The 16037-nt window shown below is 38.5% G+C and overlaps 1 pseudogene; it reads left to right on the top strand.

The window, feature by feature from the left end:
• Positions 1–14760, top strand: part of LOC122019283 — a 62701-nt pseudogene extending 47941 nt beyond the window's left edge.
• Positions 14761–16037: the final 1277 nt, after the last annotated feature.

Below are 16037 nucleotides of genomic sequence, written 5' to 3' on the forward strand. Positions count from 1 at the left end.
CTCACTTTCCTCCTCTCCTCCCTTGGGTGCCGAAAACCCTCTCCCTTCCTCCTTTCTTCTTCTTGTTGCCGAGCAACACAAGAGGAAGAAACCTCTTCTTCCTCCTCACTCTCCCTCTTTTCTTTCTTGTTGTTGCCGAGCAACACAAGAGGAAGAGGTCTCTTCTCCCTCCTCCTCTCCACCAAAAGACCTAGCCACTCCTCTCCTCCATTGGTGCCGAGCAAAGCAAGCAAGGAAGAAAGGTCCAAGCAAGTTCTCAACTCTAGGAAACTTAAGCGAAGAAGGTAAGCTTCCCCTCACCTGTGGTACAAGGCTTTTATGTGATTTTCGGATTTATAAGGATTAGAAAACCTAGGAAAGAATTTAAGAAAATTCGGCTAAAGAAAAGGTTTTCAAATCTAGGATGATTTAAACAAGACCTCATTTCATGATAAGATTTTCTATGCTATGTAGAAGGATTCCTTTCCATGATTTTATATTGATATGATGTATGATCAGAGGAGTATCTAACCTTAGGATTTCAACCAAAAAATATTTTAAAGAGGTGAGTAAGATTATTGTCTAACCGAACTAAGTGCAAGGTTCCTTCTATGAAATGCTATACATAATGTTATGTAATATGCCATGATATGTGATAGCATAGGAAATGCTAAACATAATGAGGAGAAAATGAAATTATGTTATATGCCATGATATGTGATAGCATAGGAAATGCTATACATAATGTTATGTAATATGCCATGATATGTGATAGCATAGGGAAAATAGGAAATGCTAAACATAATGAGGAGAAAATGAAATTATGTTATATGCCATGATATGTGATAGCATAGGAAATGCTATACATAATGTTATATAATATGCCATGATATGTGATAGCATAGGAAATGCTAAACATAATGAGGAGAAAATGAAATTATGTTATATGCCATGATATGTGATAGCATATGAAATGCTATACATAATGTTATGTAATATGCCATGATATGTGATAGCATAGGAAATGCTAAACATAATGAGGAGAAAATGAAATTATGTTATATGCCATGATATGTGATAGCATAGGAAATGCTATACATAATGTTATGTAATATGCCATGATATGTGATAGCATAGGAAATGCTAAACATAATGAGGAGAAAATGAAATTATGTTATATGCCATGATATGTGATAGCATAGGAAATGCTATACATAATGTTATGTAATATGCCATGATATGTGATAGCATAGGAAATGCTAAACATAATGAGGAGAAAATGAAATTATGTTATATGCCATGATATGTGATAGCATAGGAAATGCTATACATAATGTTATGTAATATGCCATGATATGTGATAGCATAAGGAAATGCTATACAAAATGAAGAAATGAAATTATGTTATGTAATATGCCATGATATGTGATAGCATAGGAAATGCTATACATAATGAAAAGAAATGCATGAAAGATTGTTAAGGACATGATATGATAGTTATGCATGATAAGTTATTTTTGTATGGGTTTGTACCATGGGTGGGCTCCGTAAACGCCCCGGGGTCGATGGAGTAAGACTCGGGCCTCGTCAGTAATGGGCCTCTGAATGCCCTAGGTCGATGGAGTAAGACTCGGGCCTAGTATGTATGCATGATAGGGTTCAAGACTTGCTACCTTGGACCTACCTATGAAGCGCGCGTATTATGTATGTGGTACAAACCGGGATCCTCTAATGATGATATTAATTTTAAGTACTTATTAGTATAAGTTTTCAAATTCATGATGCATTGCCTACATATGTACTTGAATTATCTGATGATTAGATATAATGTCATGTGATAATATGATATGAATATGATACCCTTGTATGTTGTATGCTTATGACATTACGCATGATATTGATATACGATGATTTTCGGTTTCAGTGAGTAGGAAAGGAACTTACTGAGCCATGAGTGCTCATAGCTTACTTTCCTTGTACCGCAGATATGGGGGACGGATATTCGGAACAACGGAGCAGCAGGAGGAGCAGATAGTGATGTGTGTGGTGGTGGCTCGGCAAAGAACGATTCGGACAAATTAATATGATTAGTTATAGAATCAATATTTGAACAAATCAGAATATGTGATATTATGCTTAATAAATTAAATTCTTTAAAGTTTTTATTCTTCCGCTGTTATAGTAAAACATGTACGTAAGTAGTATAAGAACGTAGCGCCGCCTTTGGTTGGGTAAGAAGGGTGGGGCGTTACACTTAAGACCTAAAATATAGACTGCTTTACCTAAGTCTTTCATTGAAAAATAATTCCCAAGCCAAGTCTTCACTGACTGAAGAGTAGGGATATCATTTCCAATGAGAAGTACGTCATCTACATACAATATGAGAAAGATGACTGTGCTCCCACTAACCTTCTTGTAAACACAAGGTTCATCTTCATTCTTAATTAAACCAAATGTTTTGATCACATCATCAAATCGAATATTCCAGCTTCTAGAAGCTTGCTTTAATCCATATATGGATCTTTGCAGCTTACAAACCTTTCCAGCATACTTTACATCTACAAAACCCTCAAGTTGTGTCATGTATACATCCTCAAGTAGATTTCTGTTAACAAATGTAGATTTGACATCCATCTACCAGATCTCATAATCATAGTAAGCTGCAAGCAAGTAAAATATGCTTACATGGGCTTAAGCGGTGAAAAGGTTTATCATATAATATGAATCTTGAAACCTTTAGCTACCAATCTATCTTTATAGGTATGTGTCCATCCATGTCAGTCTTCACTTTAAAGACCCACTTACACCCTTAAGGTGGATCAACCAAAGTTCATACTTGGTTAGTATACATGGATTCCAATTTTGGATCTCATGGCCTCTAGCCATTTCTCGATCTGGGCAGCATCTGACAGCTCAAGCTCGTTGAGACCAACTAGCACTACATCACCATTTGCAGACAAGAAAAGAATATCTCTTAGGTTGACAGTCAGATCCTATCATTCGTAACTTGTGCTTGAGCAGAGTTGTTGTTCCATAACTTGTGGTGTAACAAAATCTTGATCCACAACATCTTGTGGTACTGCTCAATTTTCATCAAGGTGTCAATGCTAGTTTGTGTATCTTGAATTTCTTCAAGATCGATTTCACTCACTAGTTTTCTAGAAATAAATTCCTTTCTAGAAAGACACTTCACAAAACCGCCTTGTATTATAGAAATAATATCCCTTTGTTCCTTGGGATATCCAACAAAATAGTACTTGTCTTTGGGTCCTAGTTTATCCGAGACTTGTTGTCGAACATGGGGCTCAATCCCAAATCTTCATAAAAGATATTTTGGGACTCTTTCTTGTCCATATCATATATATGGTGTATTTATGATGTCTTGGATGGAACTCTCGGTGAGTGCCTCTAGAGCATGTTCGAAGGAAGTAGGAAAATTTGTATGACATTCATCATACAATTACGTACATCCTTTCTGATTACATATCATTCCATTGTGGTATTCCAAGGTGGAGTGAGTTGATATGATCCCACACTTAACGAGATGGTCATGAAACTCTTGGCTAAGGTATTCCCCCATCCCGATCAAAGCAATCTTAATACTCTTACCAAGTTGGTTTTGTACTTCATTCTTGAATTCTTTAAACTTTTCAAAGTTCGACTTCTCGTCTCATCGACATACATCATCAAATCAGAGGAAGGTAATAATAATAATACCCTCCTCTAGTTGCTATTGTTATTCGGGGTCACATACATCGATGTATGGAGTCCTAATAGATCATTAGCCCTTTCGCCGTGTCCACTAAATGGAGTCTTTGTAATCTTACCTTAAAGCCAAGATTCACTTGCCTCATATGATTCAAAATCAAATGAGTCCAAATGTTCATCCTTATGGAGTTGGGATATGCGACTCTCATTTATGTGACTCAAGTGACAATGCCAGAGATATGTTTGGTTCAAATCATTAGATTTGAACCATTTGGTATTTATGTTATAGATTGGGTTTTCAAAGTCTAGAACATAGAGACCATTCATAAGAGGTGCACTACAATAGAACATATCATTGAAATAAACAGAACAACATTTGTCCTTTATTACAAATGAAAAACCTTTCTTGTCCAAACAAGAAACATAGATAATGTTCTTTGTCAAAGAAGGCACATAACATCACTCTTCTAGTTCTAAAATAAGCTCAGTGGGCAAAGATAAGGAATATGTTTCTACAGCGACAGCAACAACTTTTGCACCATTGCCTACTCGTAGGTCCACTTCGCCCTTTGCCAACGCTCTACTATTTCTCAACCCCTGTACATTAGTACAAATATGAGATGCACATCTAGTATCTAATCCTATGAAGAAGAAATAGATAGATTGACTTCTATAACATATATACCTGAGGTAGAAGTCTCACTTCTCTTCTGTTTCAGTTCCTCTAGGTATACCTTGCAGTTCCTCTTCCAGTGTCTGGTCTCACCATAGTGGAAGTAGGTTCCTTAGCATCCCCACCTTTGGGTTTCAATGCATGAGTCTTGACCTTGCCTTTGGCTTGGGTCTTACCCTTACCTTTAGACTTCCACTTGCCTTTGCCTTTAGACACCATCAAAATGGAACTAAGCTTTGCCTTCTTAAGGTTGAGTTCAACAGTTCTCAACATGCTCAACATCTCAAGTAGTGGTTTGTCAATTTCATTCATATTGTAGTTCATGACAAATTTACTATAGCTATCGGGAAATGACTGTAAGATAAGATCAATGGCTAATTCTTGTGTTAGAGTGTATACTAAAAGCCTAGCTTTTGTAAACATTTATTTTTGAAATAAAAGAATCACATTGGTCAAATTTCTACATTTATTTGTTAAGTGTAGTTGTTCAATTAATTTATATTGTACATAACATGGTGTGTGGTGTCACACACAGAAGATCATGTTATCAGTTCTTTATAAATTATAAATAGTTGCTCATGACTAAGATGGAAAGGAACAAACCATTGGAATAGTCGTAGTGTAATTAGGTATTAGTTTATCTTGACTAATAAATTACACTAGTACACTCTAAGTGTATTGAGTAGGACCATTTTAGGTAAGTTCTTTTTATACTGACTTAATAAAAGAACTAGACCTTAGTTATTATGGAAGTGTGTGCTCTTAATCCTAATATAATAACAAGCATATATATTTAGTATTTATTTCTTTAACTTATCAAAGGGTGAGATTTAGCTCGATAAATCAATAGGCCCGATAAGTTGGGAAATGATATTACTTATAGTGTGTGTTGTTGATTATAGAAGAAAACTGTGTCCTAATCATCTAGGTTGAGAATGTCCCCAAGAAGAGCTCATAAGGATTGTTATGTTAAACCCTATAGGTGGACTTAGTCCAACATGACAATGAAGTTGAATGATACTACTCTTGGACTAAGACATTAATTAAAATGAGTTGTCAGTAACTCAATTAATTAGTGGACATTCGATATCTTAAACACAGGGAGACTAACACACTCATGATAAGAAGGAGCCCATAATGTAATTTGGGATTGGTGCGGTAGTGCAATAATAACTCTCTAGTGGAATGAGTTATTATTGATGAACTTGAGTTGTGTGTTCAGGGCGAACACGAGATACTCAAGTTCGTCAGGAGGCCAAAACCAATTTCTTCTCTAGGTCCCTGTCATAGCCTTATTAATGCCTCAAGTCCACTCATGAAAGGCCCTTCTTGGTGTCCAAGAGGGGGCCGACCCATGGCTTGGTGACCAAGCCATAGGGGTCGGCCAATTCCTTCTCAAAGGGGTTGGCCCTTTGCATGGTGTCCAAGCAAAGAGGGGTCGGCCACAATAATTCATAATAGGAGGGGTGTTTTAAATTTTTAAAATCTTCTCTTTGTAGATATCTACAAGTTTTAAAAGAGAGATTTTAAAATTTAAAACTTTCCTTATTTGAATTAGGTCACATGGTTTAAAAGAAAGTTTAAAAGTTTTAAAACTTTCATTTTTTTAACCATCCTCATGGTTTTTAGAAAAAAAGGAAGAGAAGTTTTAAATTTTAAAACTTGGTTTTAATTTTTTAAAACTTTCCTTTTTTAACATCCACATAAGGAAAGAGAGCTTGTAAAATTTTATAAGAGGATTTCTTCTTTTATAAAATTTTATAAAAAATTATTTCTCTTGATGATGATGTGGCCGGCCACCCTTTCTTGGTGTCCAAGCAAGGGGTCGGCCATTAAAAGCATCCAATCATCCATGATTCAATCAATTGAATCAATGATTGATGATTGAATCAATCAAGAGGAAAGAAAAGGAAAAATAAAATGGGAAAAGGAAAAACAAGAGGAAGATTTTAATTTTTTATAAAAAGTTTTTCCTTATTTGTCTTGGGCAAGTAATATAAAAGAAGGAGAGAGGAGGCCTCATGTATTATCAATTCTTATTCTCTTGTTGAGCTCTCTATTGTGGGCGACCCTCTCTCCCTTCCCTTTTCCCTTTCTCTCTTTGGTTCCTTGGTGGTGGTGGTGGCTGGATTTTAGAGAAGGAGGAAGAAGGCTTTAGGTGGTGTTCATCTTGGAGGATCGTCGCCCACACGACGTCTAAGGCAAGGCGAGGAATACGGCAGAAGATCTCGAGGTTATTAGCATACAAAGAAAAGGTATAACTAGTAATTGTTTTCCGCATCATGCTAGTTATTTTTCTTTGTATGAATTCCAAACACAAGAGACATTAGATTCTAGTTTTTCGAATTTGTTATTCGAGTTTGTGTTTTTTTTTATTTTTCAAATTTGTGATTCAATTGTTCCCTTTGGTTAAACCTAGAGTTATATAAGGAAATTAAATATTAGCTTTCCTTAAAAGGCTTTGTCTAGGCGGTGATGGATGCTCCCATACCTAAGAAGGTCATGTGCCTCGCCATGCAGTCCTGGAAGCCAATTTTGAAAATTAATATTTAATTGAATTTATAACATAGGTTGATTTGGATCAATAGTGTTAAGTTTCGCTTGCGATCCAAATCTAAACCATTAAGAACAGATAAGTTAAATGTAGAATAAATAATCTTAAGTTCCGTTTGCGATTCCTAATTTAACTTCTAAAGAACTGAATAGGTTGTTTAGGAAAGGTTCGACACTTGTACAAAATTTTTGTACAATGGAACCGGTACGATCTTCCTAAGACCAACCAACATCTTGGCCTAGTGGAAATCCCAATCGCTGTAGGTTTTCTACATACCCAATCATTTTGAGTACATATGGCCCTACGGGACTTTCTTCTTGCATTCTGCATTGAAACAGTACTTTAGATATCTCAAATCTCTCATGTCTTGCTTGTCCTTGATATAGTTGTCTAAGGTGTTCAACCATATCATAAGCATTCATGTTCTCATGTTGCTTCTGAAGCTCGGTAGCGGTAGCATAAGAGCATAAGACATGATACATCTAATGCATCATCTTGATGTTTTTGTAAGCTTCCTATCATCTAGTGGCGAGTTGGTAGGAGGGGTTGCTCTAAGTTGCTCTAGGACACAATTTTCATTTTGCTTGAGAACAATTCTCAAATTTCTATACTAGTCGGGAAGTTAGCTCCATTGAGCTTGTCCTTATCAAGGATGATCGTGAGAGAGAGTGTTCAACGATTTGCTAATCTACAACAACATAATGCAGAACTTAGTATCATATATCGATCATTTAATTAGGCCTTTAATTAAATGATTCTCCCATAGAATTATAAAGCTTGGTAGGAGTGAGTCATGGTTGTGGTTTTACCCACACTACTAGCTCCAAATCCAATCACAATAACATTCATGTGGGACAAGATCCATATTATACCTCATCTTGAGTTAGCTTTGGTTATTGCCCAAGACTCGTATAATATAGGTAGGCATCATATATCAATTACATCAAATGCAACTCTCGTATAGCTAGATCAATAATACTATTTGTTCATTTGCCCATCTTATGAAATTCATATTATAGCTCATCTTGAGTTAGCTTTGGCTAATCTCCCAAGATTAGTACAATTTGAATTCCATCTTATGAGATATGCCTCTAAGCTATCAATCTAAATGAGATAACTTAGTTAAGTCGCACCCAAGTTTAATAGTCAGACATCACAATTGTCCTGTCGCACTCTAACAAGATAAATTGAGTCACTTTACTTCGGCAAAACCTAACTACAATTGATCGAGCTAGAAGTGAGTATTAAACTTTGTAGGCATATATTAAAAATACCTAATTATATTTAAACTAGGCATGTATCAAATACAATCAAAGCACACATCACATATATGCATAAATTAAAACGTGACATAGTTATGGCCCCCATAAACTACGATCTTCTCAAGTCAATGAGAAGAGCGATAAGTCAACTTAGGTCAAAGCAGCTTCTCCAAATGATTTCTTGGTCATCGTGCGTTGTTGTCCTTCCTTTTTTTTCACCCGTCGCCTAGTGGACTAACTCATTTCTATTTTGTACATTACAAATTCTAAAGAAACTCAAGTTACATTCGAGTGTAGTCTAAAATTACAACAATAATAAAAGGATGAAGGCACGTCACATAGGTCGTATTATGAATTACAACATCACACACAATCACATAGGGGTTCAAGGGACATAACCATGCACCATGTCATATATATTCACAATATCCTTATGACATAAATTTATTATGATTTCAACAATAAATTATGATCTGCAACGCCACGGCGGTCCCATGACTCGAGACCCTCCTACCCTCAAGACCAACTATGTTTCATTCTGAACACAACACCTTTGGTCGAGACCTTGCTGGTCATATACCAACTATGTTTCATTCTCAACAAAACACTAATTTTTGGCCGAAACTCATAATTTACATATTATAGTAAAAATATCATGCATTTTTAAATCACATATAAAATTCTAACAACTTAGTATATGCCTTCGCAAGTGGCTCTTACACCACTGTAAGGAACTAGACTGCTAAACACGCTTATGCGCAAGGGAAACCATCTAGTTCCTCTAGGAGATCCATGCTAAGGGAAAAGAAGAATATACTAAGTTTTTCTAAAAGAGCATGAAAAAGGTTATACCTTTGGTGTGTGCACACGGACTGCAAACAACTTGGATCACAGCACGATCACACGTTCATGCCTCTATGGCATCCACACGAACAAGCCTTTCCTTCATTTGTCTCACAAACTTACAAGTAGGAGAAGGAAAACACCTAAAGTTGTGCTAGCAACCTAGAGTAGGTGTTTCGCCCAAGAAGAGAGAAGAGGAAGGAGAGAATGAAGATCTACCCAAAATGAAGAGAAAAATGCTTAAGTATTTTCATCCAATGAAAACACTTAATGAGTATTAATTCAATTAATGAACCTTAATGAGTATTGACACTCCATTAAGGACCACATTTGAAACTCCTCATTTCAAATTCAATTTCAAAAATTTAATGAAATGATTCATTGAATTTCAAAATTCAATGAATATCTCCATTAATCCTCACTTGAGTCTGACTCAAGTCTAATTCACTTGAGTCTAACTCAAGTCTAATTCAATCGAGTCTTACTCACTTAATCTCATGCAATTTAAAATTCAATGAATCACATTTCATTAATTTGAATAGACCCCTTGAGTCTAGTTTGAATTAGACTTAATCCAATAATTAGATCCAATTAAGTCTGATCCTGTCTGAAAGCTTGCGAGATGAAGCGCTGGGCGACGATGAGCGGTGATGAATAATGACCCTGAAACCAATCCACAATGAACCTCACGAGAGCCTGAAGGCAAAATGATAGACCCGAGAAAACCAAAGCGGATCTATGAAGAATACCTCACAAAAATGAACTCCGGTGAGGTGCCCTCATGGATCGGTGAAGACTCAGCAATCCAATGGATGATCTCTTCCTGCGCACAATGAGACCAACCAACAAAGCGTTAGTGACCTAAGACTAGGGTGGGAATCCCTGGCTAGGCCCTCTGACGCTCAAGTTAGTCTCCGGCGAGAAGAAGAAGTAGTGTGGAAGAAGATGAAAATTAGGGTTTTATTCTGATGTAATGTGTATGTGTGCGTGCCTGGCCAGTGGAGAGGATCTCCTTTTTATTTCACCTCATCTAACCTCTACAGTCATGAGGTGGACCTCGGTTTATTAAAGTTTGTTAAGAGATGACGTAAGCCAAAACTGCAATAATAGTTTAAGGAATTTTTTTCTTGCCCTAGATGTACCTTCTTTATCGTTTGGCATACCTATGGAGGCTTCTAGAAGCTATTTACCACCAAATTAATTAAGCTGTCATATGATCACATATTTCCATGGTTCACCTGTTACATACACTTGGTTAGTCACATAAGCTCATTCTGTATATATGAGGAATATCTTATGTTTGTACTAGTCTCGGCCGGTATTCTCTACTCGATTGGTTATTTATACCTGACCAGGACTTTACTATTATAAATATGCCAGAAACTGTGCAAGGTTGAAGACCTTTATTCTTGATCTACTTTTCATACTCGACTGGTCTGTTGAGCCTAGCCGGTTACATCTTATCGACCGAGATTAACTAGTCAGGCGTATAAAAGTACTATTGCCTAGTAGTCCTTCCTTCAGTCGGTCGTATGCTACTAAATGCCTCTGTGCTCGGCCGATCTATTGAGCACGATCGATCCTAACTTATCGACCGAGATTTAACCAGTCTTATCGACCGAGATTTAACCAGTCGGGCGTGTATAGGCCTTCAGGACAGCTTAATGCCAAGTACTTCTACGTTCAATCGATCTCTTACACTTGGCCAGTCTTTGCCTATCGAACTCATATGCTTGGTTGGTCTATTGCGTTCGATCGATCTTTGTCTGTTGTGCACAAGGTTAAAAACTTCTACGCTCAACCGACTCTCTATGCTCGGTCGGTTATTTATGCCCGACTGAGCACTCGTGTTCGATCGGTCTTTGCTTACCAAACTCATATGCTCAAATGACCCTACCCTGCCTCGGGCCACCTAAGGTTAAACCTTCTTTACACTGGGTCGATCCTTTATACCCAACTGATCATACATACTCAGTCGGTCTTATATATTCGGTCAGGCTCCGTCTGCCGATCTTATATGCTCCGCAGATCCACTATGCGCGACCGGTCTATGGAGCTCGGCCGATCATGCCTTATCGGTCGAAGTTGATCAGTCGGGCGTATATAAGCCTTCTGCCCGATCGACCCTCCCTCTATTGGCCTTTGCCTGCCGAACTTATATGCTCGACTGATTTATTACGTTCGACCGATTTCTATTTGTCATACGTGTAGCGACCCCCTTACTTGGTCAGACCTTTTCCAGGCGACCTCTCATCTCGCCCTTTTCAGCCTTCTCAGTCCTTGTTATCCCCTTTCCTTCTCCTGCAAAGGGTCCGCTTATCATAACCCATATCACTAGTCTCCCCTTTAAGTCTAGTTGAAGGAGACGTAGCCGACTAACTAGACCTGAGTCTATTTCTGACCTCTTGATACCTTCTGTGGTAACTCTGCGATAACTTTTACAATGATCTTGTGACATTTTTTTACAATGATCCCATGACTCCTTTTATAGTGATCCCGTGACTTCTCCTATAGTGATCTCGTGACTCCTTTTGGCAAATTAAATAGAGCTGTGTTCTTGCTTCCTTCCACACCCATCCTCATTCCTCTTTGCTCCATTTTACTCTACAGATTTGTTGAGACTCATGGCCTCAGACCCTTCCCTCTAGGATCAAGTGTTGCGAGAGAAGGAGAAAGTTTTAAGGGAGGGTGTGCAAGCCCTAGATTCACATCATTCCCCTCAACTGGAACTAGAGGTGCAGCTGCTCTCAGCTCAATCATAGGTTCAGTCAGAAATGGCTCTAAGGAATAAAATTTACTCGGAGTTGCAGCAAAAAACTGAGGAGTTGGATAATCTAAGATTCCAGCATACCTCATAGGTAGCCACTCTAAACAGAAAAGCCCATGCGGATGGTTTACTAATATCCCGACAGCAATGAGCTCTGGATCGACAGAAAGCTAAGGTGGATCTTCTACCAGTCGAGTTTGCTCAAATTAGGTCAGAGAGGACCTTTCAGTCACTTATTTGTGAGGGGGAACCTCACAAATGCCAGAGGACAAGGCCAAATTCTCCTCCTTGCCCAAGCTGACATTCTACTTCCTGCTCCCATTTAGGCGCGAAAGCATAATCTGACGTCTATAAATGGAAGTGAGATTCCGTTGGATGACAAATCTCTCTCTCTCTACCACAGTACCGGACAAAATATTCTCTTCTGCCTACTTGATCAGGAACAGTTTGAATGGGGTTGATATACTTATGGCAACCCCAGAACTATGTTTGTAAAATTAATTGTAATAATGTTAGGGTTTGATGTTTGAGAAAGACATGTGATGTAATGTGTCTGGTCACACCCAGAAAGAAAAAATGGGCGATCCCTTGTATGTGATTAAATAAACCTTTGAGGTCTGTCCTATCTACAAGACGGGGCAGGCTTATGAACTATTCAGATATCCTAACTCTTTTTCACGTTATAATTTAATATTGATCCCTTATATTTATTACACCTAGGAAACCAAACACCTTTTCAACATCTTTTGCTCACCGATTGGTCCTTCAATGGTAAGAGAACATTAGTAGTGTGTGATATGGCGGCGCTGATATGAGCATGATTTGCCCTATTGTGTTTATTATAAATGCTTGCTTACGGCTTCCTGACACGTGTTTGCTAATTTCTCTTTCCTAACGTAATAAGCCGCACACTCTTGTGATAATGTCCTATCGCGTCTTTTCCTTGCGAGATTTACGATTCCCCTCCTGGGTGCTCTTTACATCCGACGATGCTCCTTACTTAATATTTTCAAAGAACCTAAACCCTTTACTTCTTCGTCTTCTTCCTTAACTGTCTGGGTTTTTCGCATTCTCCGCTGACCTCCTTTCCTTTCCTGTCTCTCCGTGTTGTTCCCTCTTCTTCAAACCTCAGTAAGTTGTTTTTCTTGTATTCTTGTATTGTTCTATGGTTGAAGAGTTCTTCTCGGCTTGGTATGTTCAAATCCGCTCTGTTTTCACAAATCTAATAGGCCTACTCTTCGTTCTTTATATCATATCCCCAAGACTTCTCGCATTGCCATTCCTAACTCTGATGCTCGTCCTCACCTTCCCCCTAAGAATCATATCACCTTTTTCAAAGACCAATTAGTGGCGGGCTTGTGTTTCCCTATTCCTCCTTTTTGGTAGAAATTAGCTAGTATTTCGACATTCCCCTACAACAATTCACCCCCAATGCTTTTCGCTATCTTTGTGGTCTATACATGCTTTTCCATATTCACGACATCCCTCCGACCCCCCAAAACTTCTTCATGTTTTCATACCCAAATAAATCAGATCTCGGTGTCTTTCTATTTCAATCAAGACCTAAAATGACATTTTTTGAGGACCTTCTTCCATTAAAGGATGGAAATCCCACTTCTTCTTTGTGGAGCTTCCGGAGCCTGTCCCTTGGTCTTCTCCCTGGAAATATTTTCTACCTGCTCTTCCTGACGTAAAAGAATTGCATAGACACCCTTCCTTTGCTACCTAGTCCAAGAAACTATCAGGTTTTCACTTATTTGTTCACAAATAGATTCATGATGACCTCCTCTATCTCTTTGGGTTAAGTCCTGTCAAGATAGAGCTTCATGGCTCCCTTGGTAAGTCTTTATTCATCTGTCCCAATCCTTTTTTACTAACTAAGATATTTTTTGTTTTGTGTAGTGGACGCTCTGTATGAAGCCGTGATCGATGATCGGTTGTGCCTGGTGGAGGAATTAATCGTCACTAAGGAGCAAGAGCTCCTGCCTGCATTGAGTCAAACCTCCTCATCAGCAATTCCTTTTGACATAGAGGGTGCTTCTGCCTCTCAAAATGTAGCTCTAGAAGGAGCCTCTGCTAATCTTCCTCCCGTTGATGAGCCCCTACCAAGAAAAAATGTAGGCGTCACTCCTTCCTTGAAACAGAAATCCATTTCTCATTCTGAAGACCTTCCCCCCTTGGATGCTGCTCCTCCTTCTCCTGATCTCCCTCTCTCAGCTCTTTATCCTTCTCTTGTTCCTGCTTCGTCTGCCACCCCAACTATTCCCAGTGGTAGTTCTTCGCCTCCCTTTTTTATGAACTTTCCTGAACAGATGACCTTACCCCCTCACAACTTACCATACATTATTTACTGTCCCCCTTCGCTTCAAACATCTTTGTCTTCTACTTCTTCCCTTACCGCTACCCTACCCATACTCTTGGGAGGGTCTTTCACCACAGCTGGGGAGAAGGTACACAGAGTATTCGAAGGAATTGATTACTCTAAAATGGCTGATAAATTTTCTCTGGAAGAGACGAAGGTATCTTTATTTTCATTTACAACCCCATTTTCTGATTTACCCTCTTAATGCCCCTTGTTTTACAGCACTGGATATACAACATGAGTATAGCCCATTTGTTGCATACCTTAATCCAAGAAAATGCAGCGATAAAGAAATAGGTCTCCGAACTATCTCCTGACCAGGTGGACAAGAAACTAAAGGGTTTATCTGCTCAATTGGAAGAGACCATCCAATTACTCAAGACAGAGACTTAGCAATCCCAGCAATACAAAGCTGACGCAGAAAGTCTCCAGTCTCAACTACAATCAACCAATTCTCGTGGTGCTAAGTTATCCTCCAAGTTAGAAGAACAAACATCTGAAGTTGCTCGACTGTCTTCCCAATTGCAGTCACTAAAAGATGCACATGCTATGGAATTAACCAATCAGCTATCTGCTTTGAACCTCAAAGAGACTGCTCTAAAGGATGCCTAGGAGGAATTAGCAGACTATAAGTCTAGCGAAGACACCCGCTTCGAAGAGCGCAAAAAGTCCTACCTCAAATCTCTTGATTTTGTTGTTCCAATTTCAAATTTTTTTTCATAAATTCCATCAAATTCGTGACAAAGGAAGGGGTAGAGCAGCTAAAGGAGTTGAAGTTATTGGTTGCAGATCCTCCCCCCAGCTTTCCCGACATGAGGAGGATGGTAAAGAATCGCCCTTCCAACTTCTTCCCCCAATTATTATAATTGGGGAAATATTATAACTTTAGCTTTCTTCTGAACTCTTTTTTAGGAATGTTTTTTTATGAACTCCCCCCTAATATTACTCATGCCTCTTAAGTATTTCTTTACTGATGGGTTGCCTTTGCATAGGTCAACTAACTAACTAATTATGTTTAGGTGGGTGTGGCTTAGGTTTCCAATCGGTCCCTACTGGTCGATCGATCTTGTTCCTAACTTCTCTTCTGGCCGGACCATTTAACTCATACATATATCTTTCCCTTCCGTTAAGCTGTTTTACCAACCATATGTCATTATTTATTTATAATTGTTCGTTTAATTCAATACAGCCTGTTGGCCTTATTTACATGTGTTTTTTCCTCTCATATAAATTGTCACTCTGACTTATGAAAATCTGGCCTTGAACCTTTTACTCCTCGATCGACTCCTAGTGACAGGGCGAGCTTATTATCCCAGCCTATCTTGCCCACGATACTTATTTATTTTACGTCATATATGCTTGATTAATCTTTTACTCCTCGATCGGCTCCAAGTGACTGGGCGAGCTTATTAGCCCGCCCTGTCTTGCCCATGATACTTATTTATTTTACGTTATATGTACTTGATTAATCTTTTACTCCTCGATCGGCTCCTAGTGACCGGGCGAGCTTATTAGCCTGGCATGTCTTGCCCATGATACTTATTTATTTTACATCATATATGCTTGATTAATCTTTTACTCCTCGATCGACTCCTCGTGATCGAGCGAGCTTATTAGCCCGGCTTGTCTTGCCCACAATACTTATTCATTTTACGTTATATGTGCTTGATTAATCTTTTACTCCTCGATCGACTCCTAGTGACAGAGCGAGCTTATTAGCCCAGTCTGTCTTGCCCACGATACTTATTCATTTTACATTATATGTGCTTGATTAATCTTTTACTCCTCGATCGACTCCTAGTGACAGGGCAAGCTTATTAGCCCGGCTTGTCTTGCCCACGATACTTATTCATTTTATATTATATGTGCTTGGTTAATCTTAAAATAAT

Source organism: Zingiber officinale, chromosome 9A (assembly GCF_018446385.1).
Source record: "Zingiber officinale cultivar Zhangliang chromosome 9A, Zo_v1.1, whole genome shotgun sequence".
Lineage (NCBI taxonomy): Eukaryota > Viridiplantae > Streptophyta > Magnoliopsida > Zingiberales > Zingiberaceae > Zingiber > Zingiber officinale.